Raw genomic sequence first — 15000 nt, forward strand, 5'->3', positions numbered from 1 at the left:
AGGTGTATATATTTGAATTTTACAGATAAACTATAATACCATAGTCATCAAAGTCATTAACGATTTTCTCTCTCTCTCTCCTCTCTATCGGTCTCTCTCGTCTCTCTTCCTCCTCTCTCTTTCAAATCTTAACAGAGCTTTCGTCTGGAAGCTGAGGGTGGACTGATCTTGGTGCGGTGTCCGTCCTCGTTATATCTGTGGGTGACAGCAGGGGGTCTGCCCCATGCTTGTCTCCTATTGGCTGGTGGCGGTGAGTCTTTGTTTTCATTAGTTGCCTGAGCCAGGTCTCAAGACACTTTCTTCGAGCCGATGGTTGCGTTGCAGCATATCCTGCAGCCGCCTGGACCTCCTAAGCGGCGCTGTAACGTTGATGGGCGTTACGCTACGCTTAGGGACGTCACGGCTACTTTGATTTCCATTGGCTGCAGGAGTACCTCGTTCGGGGGCGTTGTCTTCCATAAAGTTGTCATGATCGGTGGTGTCATTGTTGGTGGCAGGTCTTCTCATACTCGTAGGGAGGAGAAATTCTTCATGCGTCGTATTCAGTGTAGGTTTTATTTGCTGGATGAGGAGCGCCTTTATTATTCAAAACATGAACCCTATTCAAGTGGAACATGCCCAGAGGGGGGGAATACTGACATGAAATTCAATCTTCTAAAGAATAAGGTGTTCATTTGAAAGTAGTAACAGAAAGTAATAGGAAACTATAAGAAAGAGGAGACCAGATTTTTAGGAAAGAAATATAAATTAACAAGCTGACAGATGTATAGTTAATATGTATGTTATTAAAATATAAGGAGAATTGTTTAAGGGTTATAATGCGTTGCATTTTCGCCTGAACTTGTGAAGTTACAATTGCAAGACATCCTCAGGAATAATGGACTCCAGGAACTGGGAAATTCGACAGCCGGTCTTTGTGTTTTTTTATCTGTATCTTGTTTAAGAGGATGGCGAACTCTGATTTGAAACTGATAAGTTTCCCAAGATATATATACTTTTTTGAAATGTCAAATTGTTTGATATCGTTTCCATAATTAGGTTAAAAATTAATTCAAAGAATATCCGACGACAGAAGTGTTTTTCCTTCTCCAATTAGAAGTAGGCAAGACAAATGAAATTGGAAACTACGGATCGGATTCCTTTTGATATACTCTAAGAGCGGGCGTGTGTAGTTCTCAACTACGAGATATATTAATGAATAGCCTTCTCCTGGTATACAGTTTCTCTCTCTCTCTCTCTCTCTCTCTCTCTCTCTCTCTCTCTCTCTTCAGCAATGAAATTTATACCCCATTCCTATTTATGTATTTCATTTTCAAAATGAACGTTTCAAAACACCTTTTTCCTAAATTAATAGAAAAGTGAAACATCAAATAAATATACTTTTAAATTATATTTTTTCCACAAAAATTCACCTTCAATGGTTACTTTCCTTTCGTTAAATGTCTAGGCAGTACATTGCAAACTAACGTCTATTTTGTTATAAATTTTGTCGTAAGGGCCGTTTACCAGTGCGTTTAAAATCGATCATTACTCTTCATTTAGCCATTTTAATAAGTAGAATAAACCCTCCCTTTTCTCCCCACCCGCCTCACCCCACAAAAAACGAAGCAAACGTCGAAGAAGAGTGATCAAATAAAATAGAAAATATTTGCGCGTATAAAACTCAGTTTACTGAAGAACCCCAGTTTAGTGCTTGGATTCCAGGCGACTTTCATTAAAGAGTGTTTTCGGGTTTATGTCGAACAGACGACGCCCCGAGATCCTAATATCCCGTTTCATAGAGCATAAAGGGAAGACATCTCAGCTTTCGCTCCACTGCGGCAAGCGCTTTATGGAATGAATTCCTAGTCAAGGGTGGGAGAATTCCTGATTTCTGCTTTGGGAACGGGAATTAAGGGTGTTATCATCCCTGTTATTGGGAAGGGGTTTGGTTAAACATTAAAGTAGGCCTGTATGCTGAAATTTAATTAAAATTTCACTATAAATGGCAGAGCTTCTCTTCCATATAATAGATTTTTATTTGTTTTGTCTTCAAGGTTCAATGTCAGACGTAATAAACATATACGCTGAGAATAAATGATATGATACTTTTGAAACTTGCTTAATGAGATTAAGGATTCTTGTCAGGTAGATTAGGATGCTTAATATCCTTTAACTCATAGTCCTCCTTATACAGGATCCTTATTCTCTCCTTATGATTCATACATTGTACTGGCTTTTAACTTATACACCCTTTCCGTGCCATGAGTCTCAACAAGTCATAAGAAATATTTTCCCGTTGGCCGAACGCAGAAAAGAACGTTCCCATCGGTCGACTTTAGTACCAGTTTTTCACGCTCTCATGTGTTGACGAAAAACAGAATGAGCGAATTTTCTCTCTCTCTCTCTTATACATATACATGTTTCCTTTCTCTCACATGCGCACGCATAAATCCATCTTTTTTACTGCTCTCTCTCTCTCTCTCTTTATTAGCTGCCACCTTGACTTAACTTAGATCGTTCCCTTTTTCTCTTTCCCAATGACGCATCCATACCATCTCTCTCTCTCTCTCTCTCTCTCCTCTCCTTTCCTATCCCGCTCTCCTTCGCCTTCGTCCTTCGCACTATTTCATACGCCTTGCCCGTCATTCCAACAACAGATAATTACACCGCTGAGCAAAAAAGAAGAAAAGAAAAAAAAAAAGAGCCGGAAGTCCCATTCTTCGAGAAGTACAATGGCCGTATCATTACGTCTTTTAGGAGTGTCCCGCCATTCTGGTCTTTCCTCCAAACATCTAGTAATATTTTTCAAAAAAGAAATACTGTTTCCGCCTCTCTCTCTCTCTCTCTCTCTCTCTCTCTCTCTCTCTCTCTCTCTCTCTCTCTCTCATCTGGGGATTTGACTTGCGAGCAGATCTCCCAGGGATTTCTGCACGTTGCGACTTCAATAGCGTCTTTAACAAATACTTCTTCTACTATCTTTAACATATACTTCAGTTAAATCTGCAACTTATGCTTCATCTATAAACTTCACCTTATATTTCGTCTACTGCCTTTAACCTCAAGTTCGACTACTATCGTTAATTTATATGTCATCTATACTATCTTTAAATTACAGTTCATCTAATTTACATTCCATCTACTATCTTTAACTATATTTGTCATCTATTGGCTTTAACTTATTTGTCATCTATTGCCTTTAACTTATTTGTCATCTATTGTCTTTAACTTATATTTCATCTCCTATCCTTAATCTATGTTATCTACTTCCTTTAACTTATATTTTATCTACTGTCTTTAACGTATATGTCACTTACTATCTTTAGATATGTTTCATCTAGTATCTTTAACATATTTCACCTACTTTCTTTAACTTACATTCCATATACTATCTTTAACTTACATTCCATATACCATTATTAACTTATTTTTCATCTTTGTTTCCTTGTTTGCCTTTTATTGGGGTGGAAGGGGGAGTTGTGGTCCTCTGTTGGTCCAAATTTACTTCATTAAAGCGCCATTTCTATTTTCGTTTTGTCTTTTATAGTCTTATTTTTATTCTACTTCATCTCAAGACTATGTTTAAACTTTCAGTTTTTTTCCCGCTCTACGACGATACAACGTTAAATGAAGCATCAAAATTGCTCAATACCGTTATCTTCCTGTTTCAGTTCTTTTGGACCTCATTTGGTTCATCCGACGTGCCCACTTTAATTTTGGGGGCCAATCTTTTGGCCCTTATAATTGTGTGTATCAAACGGGCCCTATTTAGTTTGGTAGTTAGAGAAAATAGTTTTACCAAGTAACATTATCTATTGCGCCTTTACTCTTTTTGAAAAAAAATTCACTTTTACAGGCTGTGTTGATGTCATATATCAGCCATGCATGGAAATTCGTATGCAGGATCCCCTGTACTGATTGTTATTAACATGGCCACCGTCTGTACTGGGCATTTTTTCTGTTTCCTTTATATTGTGCACCGAATATTGTTTCTTAACGGAGACTTAAAACCTGGAAGGAACTGGACAATGTTGTGTCAACATCATCTTCAATTCTTACAACCACCGTAAGGTCTGCGGTATGTAAACACACAATTAAAATTCGGGTTCATTTAAAACGGAACACGCTTGACATCGCAGAGTCATAAGAACTCTTGAATATCCGACACGGAACAACAAGATTTCGGTAATGTGTTACATTCTGATGAGGCCTTTGGACACAGACTTCGTTTGTATATGTAAATGTAATTTGCATTTGGCAAGAGAAAACTCAGAAACAGAACGGTTGACAGGAAATGACAGGCGAAGTTAGTTTTTGGGGTCAGAGCCTCTCAAGAGATCCATCATAAATGAACGCACTCGAATATTACTGATAATAGTTTTTTAATGGCTTCGCTACATTCTGGTAATGAATATATAGTTATGGAATTATTTATATAATTTAGTCTTCTATTACCAAACCCTGAGGATTCCCGTATATAATATCTCTCTCTCTTTTCCCAAAAAGAATCTATATGATTACTTCTTTCGTCTCTCTCGCTCTCTCACTAACATGCCTCTTTATATATACCTCTCTCTCTCTCTCTCTCTCTCTCTCCTCGCACGACCGGGAAAACGTCAAACCGGGAAAAGGGTAAAAGTGATGGAGAGAAAAAATCAAGAAAACGAAGAAGAAAATCCCGAGGTCATTGATTGCTAACTTCGTTGATTTTTCGGTCTTTTGAGTGCGAGTTCGCACATTCTCTTCTGCTGAGTCATGGTGGAAAATTATAGCTATTGTGGCGCCAGAAAGGGTCTCCTGCTCCTGTGCCCATTTGCTTGCATTTCCACGCCTCTCTTTCTCTCCTGTCTCCTCTATCACGTCCTCCTCCTACTCCTCCTTCTCCTCCTCCTCCTTTTGTTATTCTCCCTTCCTTCCTTCCATCCGATGCTCGTTTCTCTCTCTCTCTCTCTCTCTCTTCATGAATTCTTTATTCTTCCTTATTCTTTCTCAAACAAGCTTCTTAATAACTGCCTTATTCTCTCTCTCTCTCTCTCTCTCTCTCTCTCTCTCTCTTTCTGTGTGAAGAAAGGGTCAATGAAAAGTTTGACAGATGTGGAAGGTCGGAGAAAGTGATCATCGGTGAATTGCAAACGACCGTTCTTTCTCGAGGACACCATTCGTCTTCTCTCTCTCTTCTCTCTCTCTCACTCTCTCTCTCTATCTCTCTCTCTCTCTCCTCTCTCATGGCCTAAATTTTATTTTGGGATCTTGCTTTCCAAAAGTCCTTCCCTTTTCATTCTTTTGCATTAATCTAAATAATATATATATATATACATATATATATATATATTATATATATAATATGTATATATATAATATATATAATATTATATATAAGTATGTATGTATGTATGTATACATATATTCTACGAACTGTCCTTATTTGAAGCAATTCACACATTTTTGAACATGTGGATCAACGAAATTACTTAATTTGTGGAGAGAGAGAGAGAGAGAGAGAGAGAGAGAGAGAGAGAGAGAGAGAGAGAGAGAGAGAGAGAGTTAAGCATAGTTACTTAAAGAGTGTAAAATTTAAGCTTTTTATACTTAAACAATGGATATTGAATAATCAAGTTTTAAAAAAGCGAGAGGCGAGAGAAAAGCATTAGTAGTTAAATAATTTACTATCATTTTATGAAGTTGAAATAAACTCTTAAGTGTAAACCTTGTTATAGTATACAGACACTTACCTAAATGAACATGAAGACTTTAAGAAATATATTTTTCAATTTTTAATTATACAAAGAAATGAGGAAACAAAAATGAGAGAATCTTTGTGAATATGTTATCAAAGTAAATTCGTACTTGAAAGAAATGGAAACATACACACAGACAAAAGAGCGGAAAGAGAGACGATGAATCTTGGGGGTTTTTACTCGCATATTCTGCAAGGTGACCTTTCTGTACAAGACGGAGAGAGAGAGAGAGAGAGAGAGAGAGAGAGAGAGATCAAACGCATAAACCCAAGCTAATTTCTAATTTTAACGGAGAGACTGACAGAGAAGCTAATTCAAACTTGTAACTGGGAGAGAAAGAGAGAGAGAGAGAGAGGACAGACAGACAGACAGACAGACAGACAGACAGAGAGACAGAGAGAGAGAGAGAGAGAATATTATTCCTATGTGTCTTATAAGAAAGGTAATATTGCTTACCTGAGAAGCGTTTCCCCCTCTCCAGATGAGAAAAGAAAAAGAGTTCTTGAAAAAGCAGGTGTAGGGGAGTCACTACGTTGATAAATAATTCATTTGTTCACTGCAATTGTGCTCCTTTTATTGTTTTCCCTTCTTGTTTTAACCCATTTACAAGACCATTTTTCTTTTTGTGTATTCAGCATGTTTACAGTTTTAGTGTTGCATATTTAACCTCTCTCTCTCTCTCTCTCTCTCTCTAATGAGGATACCACTTCATTCGAATCATTACTTGTTCTCATATTTCGCTATTAAAGATACTTAAATCCAGCTTTTGCTTTACCTAAGGTTTTATTAATAGATGTTACTATTAGTCTTTGGTGTTTCCCATTGAAATGATCATTTCCATAATAGTTTATTCATTGGCTTTCTTTACACCTTTTTGTGAATATGAAATAATGTCTTCTATATATATATAACGTATATACATATATATATATATATTATATATATATATATATATATTATATATATATAATATATATATATATATCAAGATTTTTAAGCCAGAACCAAGGAAAGTTAAGATTTCTTATAACAAGACTCATTCATCCTTGTCTATATAAGTTGCCCCTTTGAACTGAAAGCCTCCATTCTCTAGAAAACAATCATTGCTCCCATTGGCTGTCCTGAATTTACCCCCCTCCCCCCAGAGGGAAAATCCGGATTGGGGGCGGTGCTTACCGGGAGAAGTTTTAAAACGGCAGGGACCCAGCACTTCGTTCTCAGAACCTCCTCAGAGCTAGGAGAGTTCAGAACCTCCTCAGACATTGCCCTGCAGACACCACTTCACCCTTCCTGTTCCCCCTGCCACCTCTGGGGAAGTCCCAAGTATTTTCATACTTCCATAGTGCACAGAAATATCAGCAGATAAGAAGACTACCAAGCCCAGGATTTCCAGGTACTGTGAGAGTAAATTCCAGTTCACCCAGAGAACTGTTTTACCTTTTGTCTGTATTTCATTTCCATTTTTCCAAGGCAACTTTCCCCCTCCTTTGTTTAGCTTCTCACTCCCCCAATTATGATTCAGTGCTGTGACTAATTTCCTTATAATACTAGTAAACATCCCCTAGTTAATTCAAGCAGCGTAATAGTTCCTTCTGTAAACTCCCAGTCATTTCCATTCCCTCTGAGCGGTTTGTAAATTTTTTTTATTAAAACCAAGTAGTGTGTAACGCTCACCCACATGTTCCCTCGTCTCAGTACTTATGCTAGGATATGATCTCTTTGCAGACAAACACCGTGCCTGATTGTGGGAGAATTTGGGAACCCTTTGGAATAAGCCTTGCATTTCAATAACCTGTTTGCGCAAAATTCTGAACTCCGTATCTGGTTGCCCCAGCCACATGTTTCCTGTGGACCGACAATCAACCACCTTATTAGTTCCTGGACCTATGTAAATTAATGTAAATATAGTGCATTTGACCTAAAGTCCGGCTTTTGTGTAAATTCCTCCTTCATCAGTTTTTTTTTTTTTTCTTTTCATTGTTGATTTCTCGTTCCTCCATTCAAGGCCAATTTTTTTTAGTGTTAGATTACATTTTCCAGGAGTGAACGAGCAGTTCAGAACAATATATATGAAATAATGTCTTTTACTGACGATGCCGTACAGCAAGGTAAAAATTGGAAAAATGACAGAAGAATAAGACACCAGAAACAAGAACAGGAAGACAAGGGGAGAGTCCTCAAGTGCAAAAGATATTGAAGTCTGAGAGGCAAAGGTAAAAGACAGAAGGACAAATGTATGGCCATAAGTGAAAAAAAAAAAATACCAAATGACGAGAAGGAAAGAACGGTGTCCTTCAATGAAAAGAAAAGATGATGTGGAAAAGAATGAGGCAAAGTGAAAAAACAGACCTCAAGGAGAAGAAATAAAAAAGATGAGAGGCAGAAAACCCCCAAATTCAACTCTTGGACAGATTAAGTAACCGTCTTGGAAGGTGAGAATGAATCTGTGATGCACATGACCTAGAAGCCGTTTAATTTATTGATGACCTGTCGGGAAACCAGAGGTCGAACATTTCCAGCAGCTGAGAATTACAAGAGAAAGCCTTTCTTATTCGTATTTCATCCTCTAGAGGCGAATTTCTTATTCGCTCGAAGTTCTCTTATTTTTCGTCTCCAGATTTTGAGATTTCTTTGTGGATGAATTAAAGTCACCTTGCCAGTTGAGCAGCAGTTTGGATGTTACGGCAGTATGTATGTATGTATGATTGTATGTTGTGTTTTCATATGTTTGAAAAATCATATTTCTTATGAGTAAAAGCTATCTTTTTAAACATTGTTCTTCTCCTTAGAAAGGAGTACTTTTACTTATACTCCTCTTCTCTAACAGTCATTGCCAGTTTTTAGTTGAAATTATTATTTTTAAACAGCGCTTTCTCCTAAACTCATTTATCATTTTCATAAATAACTGCTTTGTTTTAAACCCCTTCTTCTATTAAGTAATCAATAGTAATCTTAACTTTCTCCTCCATGAGAGAACTTTTATTCCTAAAACAAAAACCCTTTCTCAATCGAAGTCATATATCCTTCCCAACTCTTTTCATCTGTTGAGGATTCAGTGTTTTCCTTTAATCCTTTTCTCCTCCACTGAAGCAATATTACCTTCCACACGATTTTTCTCAGCATTAGAAGTTGTTTCCCTCTAATTCTCTTCTTGACTATGCAGTTCTTTCTCGTAAAATCCTTCATCCTTCATTTAAAGTCAATGATTACTCTAAAATCCTTCCTCTTTCGATAAATATCATTACGAATTACCAAATTCATTTAAAAAATTCTTCGAATTCGTTGATTTCCTCCAGATAAATGACTTTCATTCCAATTAAAGAGGTATAACGCAGAAGAATATTTGTGTTCACCCAGATATGAAAGTTGAAATCTTTCCTTTGGGAAAATTAGTATTAATTTCTAAGACTATTCCATTTCTCTTCAAATTGTTTTCTCTGGAACTAGAGTATGCAGGTAGTATGTGTCACGTAATAGAATAGACTAATGTTTATCCATGCCAAATTAGTAATACAAATTGTATACGTATACACACACATATATGTATATATGTGTATGTCTTTTGTATTCTCTTCGTGTATTCATATATCTATTTTATGAAATTCCTTGTAAACTCTAGTTTGAAACTCCTAGAGATAAAATTGCAACTCGGTGTCATTTCCCAGTTTCAATCGTCAAGAACGGTTATTTCTGTTTAATGATATGTGCATTCTTTAACACATTCCACTTACCTTTTTCAATCGCCCTGTCTCATTATTTCCTGAATTTCAAAAAGTAGAAAAGGGGATTCGAAGGATAATTAGAGCGAAATGTCAACGAAATGTTAGGGTGTTGGTCTCCCCTTGTAAATTCAAGGCTTTTCACTTTCCTTTCTTCGTACAAAGGGGCAGAGAAAGAAACTTTATTACTTTATTCTTCACTTTTGGATTCTTCAGAGAATGGAGTTACTTTTGCAATTAGCAACGATAAGAGAAAATAAGGCAGACAGATAACCATAAACATTCTTGCCCACTGTATGTAATTTAGTTATGAGGACACCTACCTCACCGATCGGAGGGCCCGATTTTGGATTCTTAATGAGCACTGATTACCTTGGGTAATGATCAACACTGACTTATTCCCTTGAAGTCTATTGACCTAAATAATGATCTATGTATACCTGGTTCCAATATATAGGTACTATATAACTACTGAGTCTCGCAAGGAAATATATATATATATATATATATATATATATATATATATATATATATATATAAATATATATATATATGTGTGTGTGTGTGTGAATATACTCGTATATACATTATACTACTATCATATATATATATATATATATATATATATATATATCTATATATGATGTATATATGTATATACGAGTATATACACATACTATTATACATATATATATAGATATATATATATATATACATATATATACATATATATATACATATATACACATATATATATATATACATATTATATACATTTGATATATATATATATATATATATATATATATATATTATATATAAATATATATATATATATATATATATATAGTATATTTATATGTATACGTATATATGTGTGTATATATACGTTAAATATATAGTGTGTGTGTGTATGTGTGCGTAGTTTTGTGAGGTTTAATTTACAGTCTCCCTTGCATTGCCGATAGAACGACAACAACTCGAACATGCCTTGATATTACCGAGCATCAGAGGACACATTCCCGTTCTGAATATCCGGGACATTTCTCATGAGCAGAGTTGCCAGGACGAAAATGTTAGGAAACTCGTAATGACATTCAGATGCTACGCAAGATTGACATTCAATCTGCCGAAGGGGTTTTTCCGCGAATTGGTATCGTGTTTTCTGCATTATTGCCGGGTTCCTGACTTATTCCACCTACCTTTTGTTTATCTATTTATTTACCTATTTATTTGTTTTGTTTTCATTTTACATTATAGTATAACTGCATTTGACTATATATTTCTACGCTTTCCTCTGCAGTGAATTTAATCATATCACTCGTCTTGTCAAAAAGGCAATGATTGATTTAGTTTTCAGCGTCATTATACATACATACACACATTTCTATATCTATGCCCACATCTACATCCACACACGCACGGACACACACACACACACACACACACACATATATATATATATATATATATATATATATATATATAATATATATATGCGTGTATGTGTATACATAATATATATATATATATATATATATATATATATATATATATATATATATATATATATATATTATATATTTGTTTGAGACTTTGTGGCTATTGAATCTGAAGTTCCATTACTTATGCTAAATACAGAAAAAAATGAATATATAAGAAACAAATTACTTCTTATATATAATTTTCCTGGGGTGGGGGAATACCAGTAACAACTCAAAATATTCCACAGCACATCATGAGAGTGCAGTACGCATATTGATACTTATGTTTATGAGAGTAATGATTACCGTTCTTATTTGATATTGGAACTGACAGCTTTATCTCTATCACCATCATTACCACCTGGATAAATCACTGCAGAAGAATATCATCAGAAATATCAGACGAAATGATGATGATACTCACACTGATATTGTCATCATTATTATAACTTATATGTCTCTCCTGTTTATACTTGCCTTTACCAAACATTGCCTTTTAGCGATCGATATCATCGTCCTTCCTTTCCTCCGTTCACTTTTGTTCCTCTTAAAGAGTGCAAAATCATTTTCGGTTGAGTCAATCGATCTTTCTGATTGTGAATCTCTCTCTCTCTCTCCTCTCTCTCTCTCTCTCTCTCTCTCTCTATGTAAGCCATCTTGCTTGGTGAGACGTACCCGCGTGAAGTCAGATTAATCAACAGATATCACAAGTTTAACATACGACTAGAATTTGAGAAATATCTAGAAGTGTTCGTGAACTATCGGTGATAAGATTAGTGTGAAAATAGTAGGATAAAGCGTCTTCTAAGTTAGTTTAACAAGTGTAATACTGAAATCAGAACAAGATGGCAGTAAGTTCCAACTGCGGGAAAAGGTGGCGTAATTCAGCTTGCTTGGCAGATTCGCAATACGATGAGGTAGCAGGAAGGGAACTGGCATTTCTCATCTATGAAATCAGCAACAGTCCTAACCAAAAAGATACAAAAGCATTCATAGATATATTAGAAGGATATAATCCTTCAAACTGGAACAAATCTAATGAAAACGCTCTTGAAAATAATTGAAGAAGTTCCAAATAAAATCCAAGTGGTCAAGAGACTCATAAAGAAAATATACATAAACCAACATATTCCGACAAAGAAAATGAATAAGGTGAATCTTGTGAATATCCTAATTGATGCATTAGGAAAAAGAATGCCAAAAGCATGCAAACTGTGTAAGGTTTGGTATAGCATAGTCAATCCACAAAACCTAATCAGAAAATGTGCTGCATTGCAACATTCCGACCCATCCACAGTGTGCTGAGGTAATGCAAGATTTGAGAAAAGATACAAGAATTTTTTGTTCAACATGTCTATCATGGATAGACAATGTTATTAAATCAAGATTGAATGTACAAATAGTTGAGGATGAAGAAGAAGAGGAAAGAGGAAGAAGAAGAAGAAGAAGAAGAGGAAACGGAAGAGAAGTAAACAAAAATGAAATGACAGAAAAAAATAAGGAAAACAAAGAACAAGATAAAAGTATGGATGCAGAGATACTCATTGATACTACATATGAGGCAATAAAGCAGCATACCTACGAAGAAATAAATTACGATATGACAACAGAAAAGCAAATCCCGAAGAGGCTCTACCCAGATCTACACAATGACGGGAAAGAGGAAAAAATCGACAAGAAAGACAAAATCTGCAACCTTTTGAAAAGAGGGAATTGCAGATTTGGAGAAAGATGTTACTACAAACATCCTAAGGTATGTCAAAACTATGAAATATATGGTAAATGTGCATACTTAGATGGCTATGGGGATGATTGCAGAGATCTGCATCCAAAAATATGTAAAAACCTAAAAGAAGGAAAAGGATGTAAGTTCGACAAAAAATGCAAATATATGCACCCTGTAGCCATGAATCATAATCAAATAAATAACCAACCAAGTAATAAAATCCAAAATAAGAAAGAAACAAATAAAGAGAGAAATCAAGAATATCAGGTAAAAGAGAAAAGCAAAACCACCAAATGAGATATGCAGAGGTGTCAGCAAAAAATTTCAAAGCATCAGCTCCGAAATTCTACTCAAGAGATAATAACTGTATTTATTATGCAAGAGGATATTGCAGAAACGGAGAAAATTGCAGATTCAGACACAAAATGAATAATTATGATGAAGGAGATCAAATATTATGGAAAGTTGGATTTTTTAATGTCAGAATTTCTGGAAATGAAAAAAAAAAAAAAAAGAACAACAATACCAAGAACAGGAAAAGAGACTATGGGAAAAATCCTTATTACTACCAATATTAAAATGAAGGAGGAAAACACGCAAACCATCATCGTGATGAATGCGCAGGGTTTAGTTACGAGTAACTCAAAAGAAAAATAGAGTACTTAGAAGAACTAACCCAAAATAAAAAGAAAATAGATATAATGAATATAAGTGAAACCTGGTATTCCCAAGAGACTGGGAATGATGATCAAATAAAAGGGTTCCAAACTTATAGATCAGATAGAAAAAATAGGAATCAAGGGGGAACCGCAATATATGGGAAAGACAAAAAACAAGGAAAAAATATATGAGAAATATAGTAACTCAGAAATGTGAACTAATAGCGGTAGAATGTGAATCTGAAAAATTGATGAACATAGTAATATATAACCTCCCTAATACTAAAGAGTTTGACTTAATAATTGAAAATTGGATGATATATGTAGAAATCACAAGGACTGGGACTATTTCTCCTATACTGGTGACTTCAACTTTCCTTTCGTAGAATGGAAAAAAAAAGAACGAATAGGAGACTGTGGTTGTACTTATACATATAAAAAAGAGAGTAATAGTAGTGCAGAAGATAAGAGGCAATTTGAAAAGCTATTAGATATGCTACTAGAATACAACATTCAACAAATAAATCACCTGCCAACAAGAAAGGAAAATACTTTAGACCTAGTATTTGTGAACGAGATGAATATGTTAAGAAATAATAGTTTATAATGCGAGTATTTCAGATCATAATGTCATAGAATTAACAGTTCATTCCAAAGCAAGTGAAAATAGAGATAAGCAAGAAATGAAAAAGTGGGAAGGATATGGAAAATACAACTTCTACAGTAAAAATATAAAATGGTCAGAAATTAATGAAGAATTAAACAAAGATTGGGATAATATTTTCGTAAGTGATGACATAAAGGGTAAATACGGAGATATTATATAAATATTGGAGAAAATAGTGGATAAATATATACCGAAGAAGAAAAGTAAACATCATTCATGCATACCAAGAGACAGAAGGATCTTGTTCCAGAAAAATCAGAAAGTGGAAAAAAGGTCTTGCAAAAGAAAAAATGCATGGAAAGTTATAGAACTAAAAAGGTAAGATAGAAAATGCAGAACAAAGATTATACAATCAAAAGAAAATGAAAAACGGGACTTGGAAGAAAAAACCCTATTAAATATCAAGCAAAAACCCCAAACTATTATACTCATATGCGAAGAAGATGAATAAAAGAAGAAGAAATAGGCCCTCTGAAATGAAGGGAGATTAACGAATGAAAAAAAGGAAAATTTGCAACATACTGGCAGAACGATATAAGAGAGAATTCACCCCTAGAATAGATAATGAAGATAATGATATAGAAGTAAGGGACGAAAATAGTGAATATTTAGCTGACATAGAAATTAATGAAGCTGATATTGTGCGGGCAATTAATGAAATTAAAAATGGAGCTGCTGCAGGGCCGGATGGAGTCCCTGCTATTTTGTTAAAGAAAGTAGTTCATTCTATCGCAAAGCCACTTGCAATATTATTAAGACAAAGTGTAGATACAGGCAAGATTTATGATGAGCACAAATTAGCGTATATCACCCCTACTTTCAAAAGTGGATCAAGACTAGAGGCAAGTAATTATAGGCCTGTGAGTCTAACATCACATATTATGAAAGTGTATGAAAGGGTAATGAAGAAAAATATTATGAAACATTAATAAAAAATAATTTGTTTTAATATAGGACAACACGGTTTCGTACCCGGAAAAAGTACACAAACCCAACTGTTAGTCCACCGTGAGAACATATTCAAAAAT

This window comes from Macrobrachium nipponense, chromosome 3 (genome assembly GCF_015104395.2).
Source record: "Macrobrachium nipponense isolate FS-2020 chromosome 3, ASM1510439v2, whole genome shotgun sequence".
NCBI lineage: Eukaryota > Metazoa > Arthropoda > Malacostraca > Decapoda > Palaemonidae > Macrobrachium > Macrobrachium nipponense.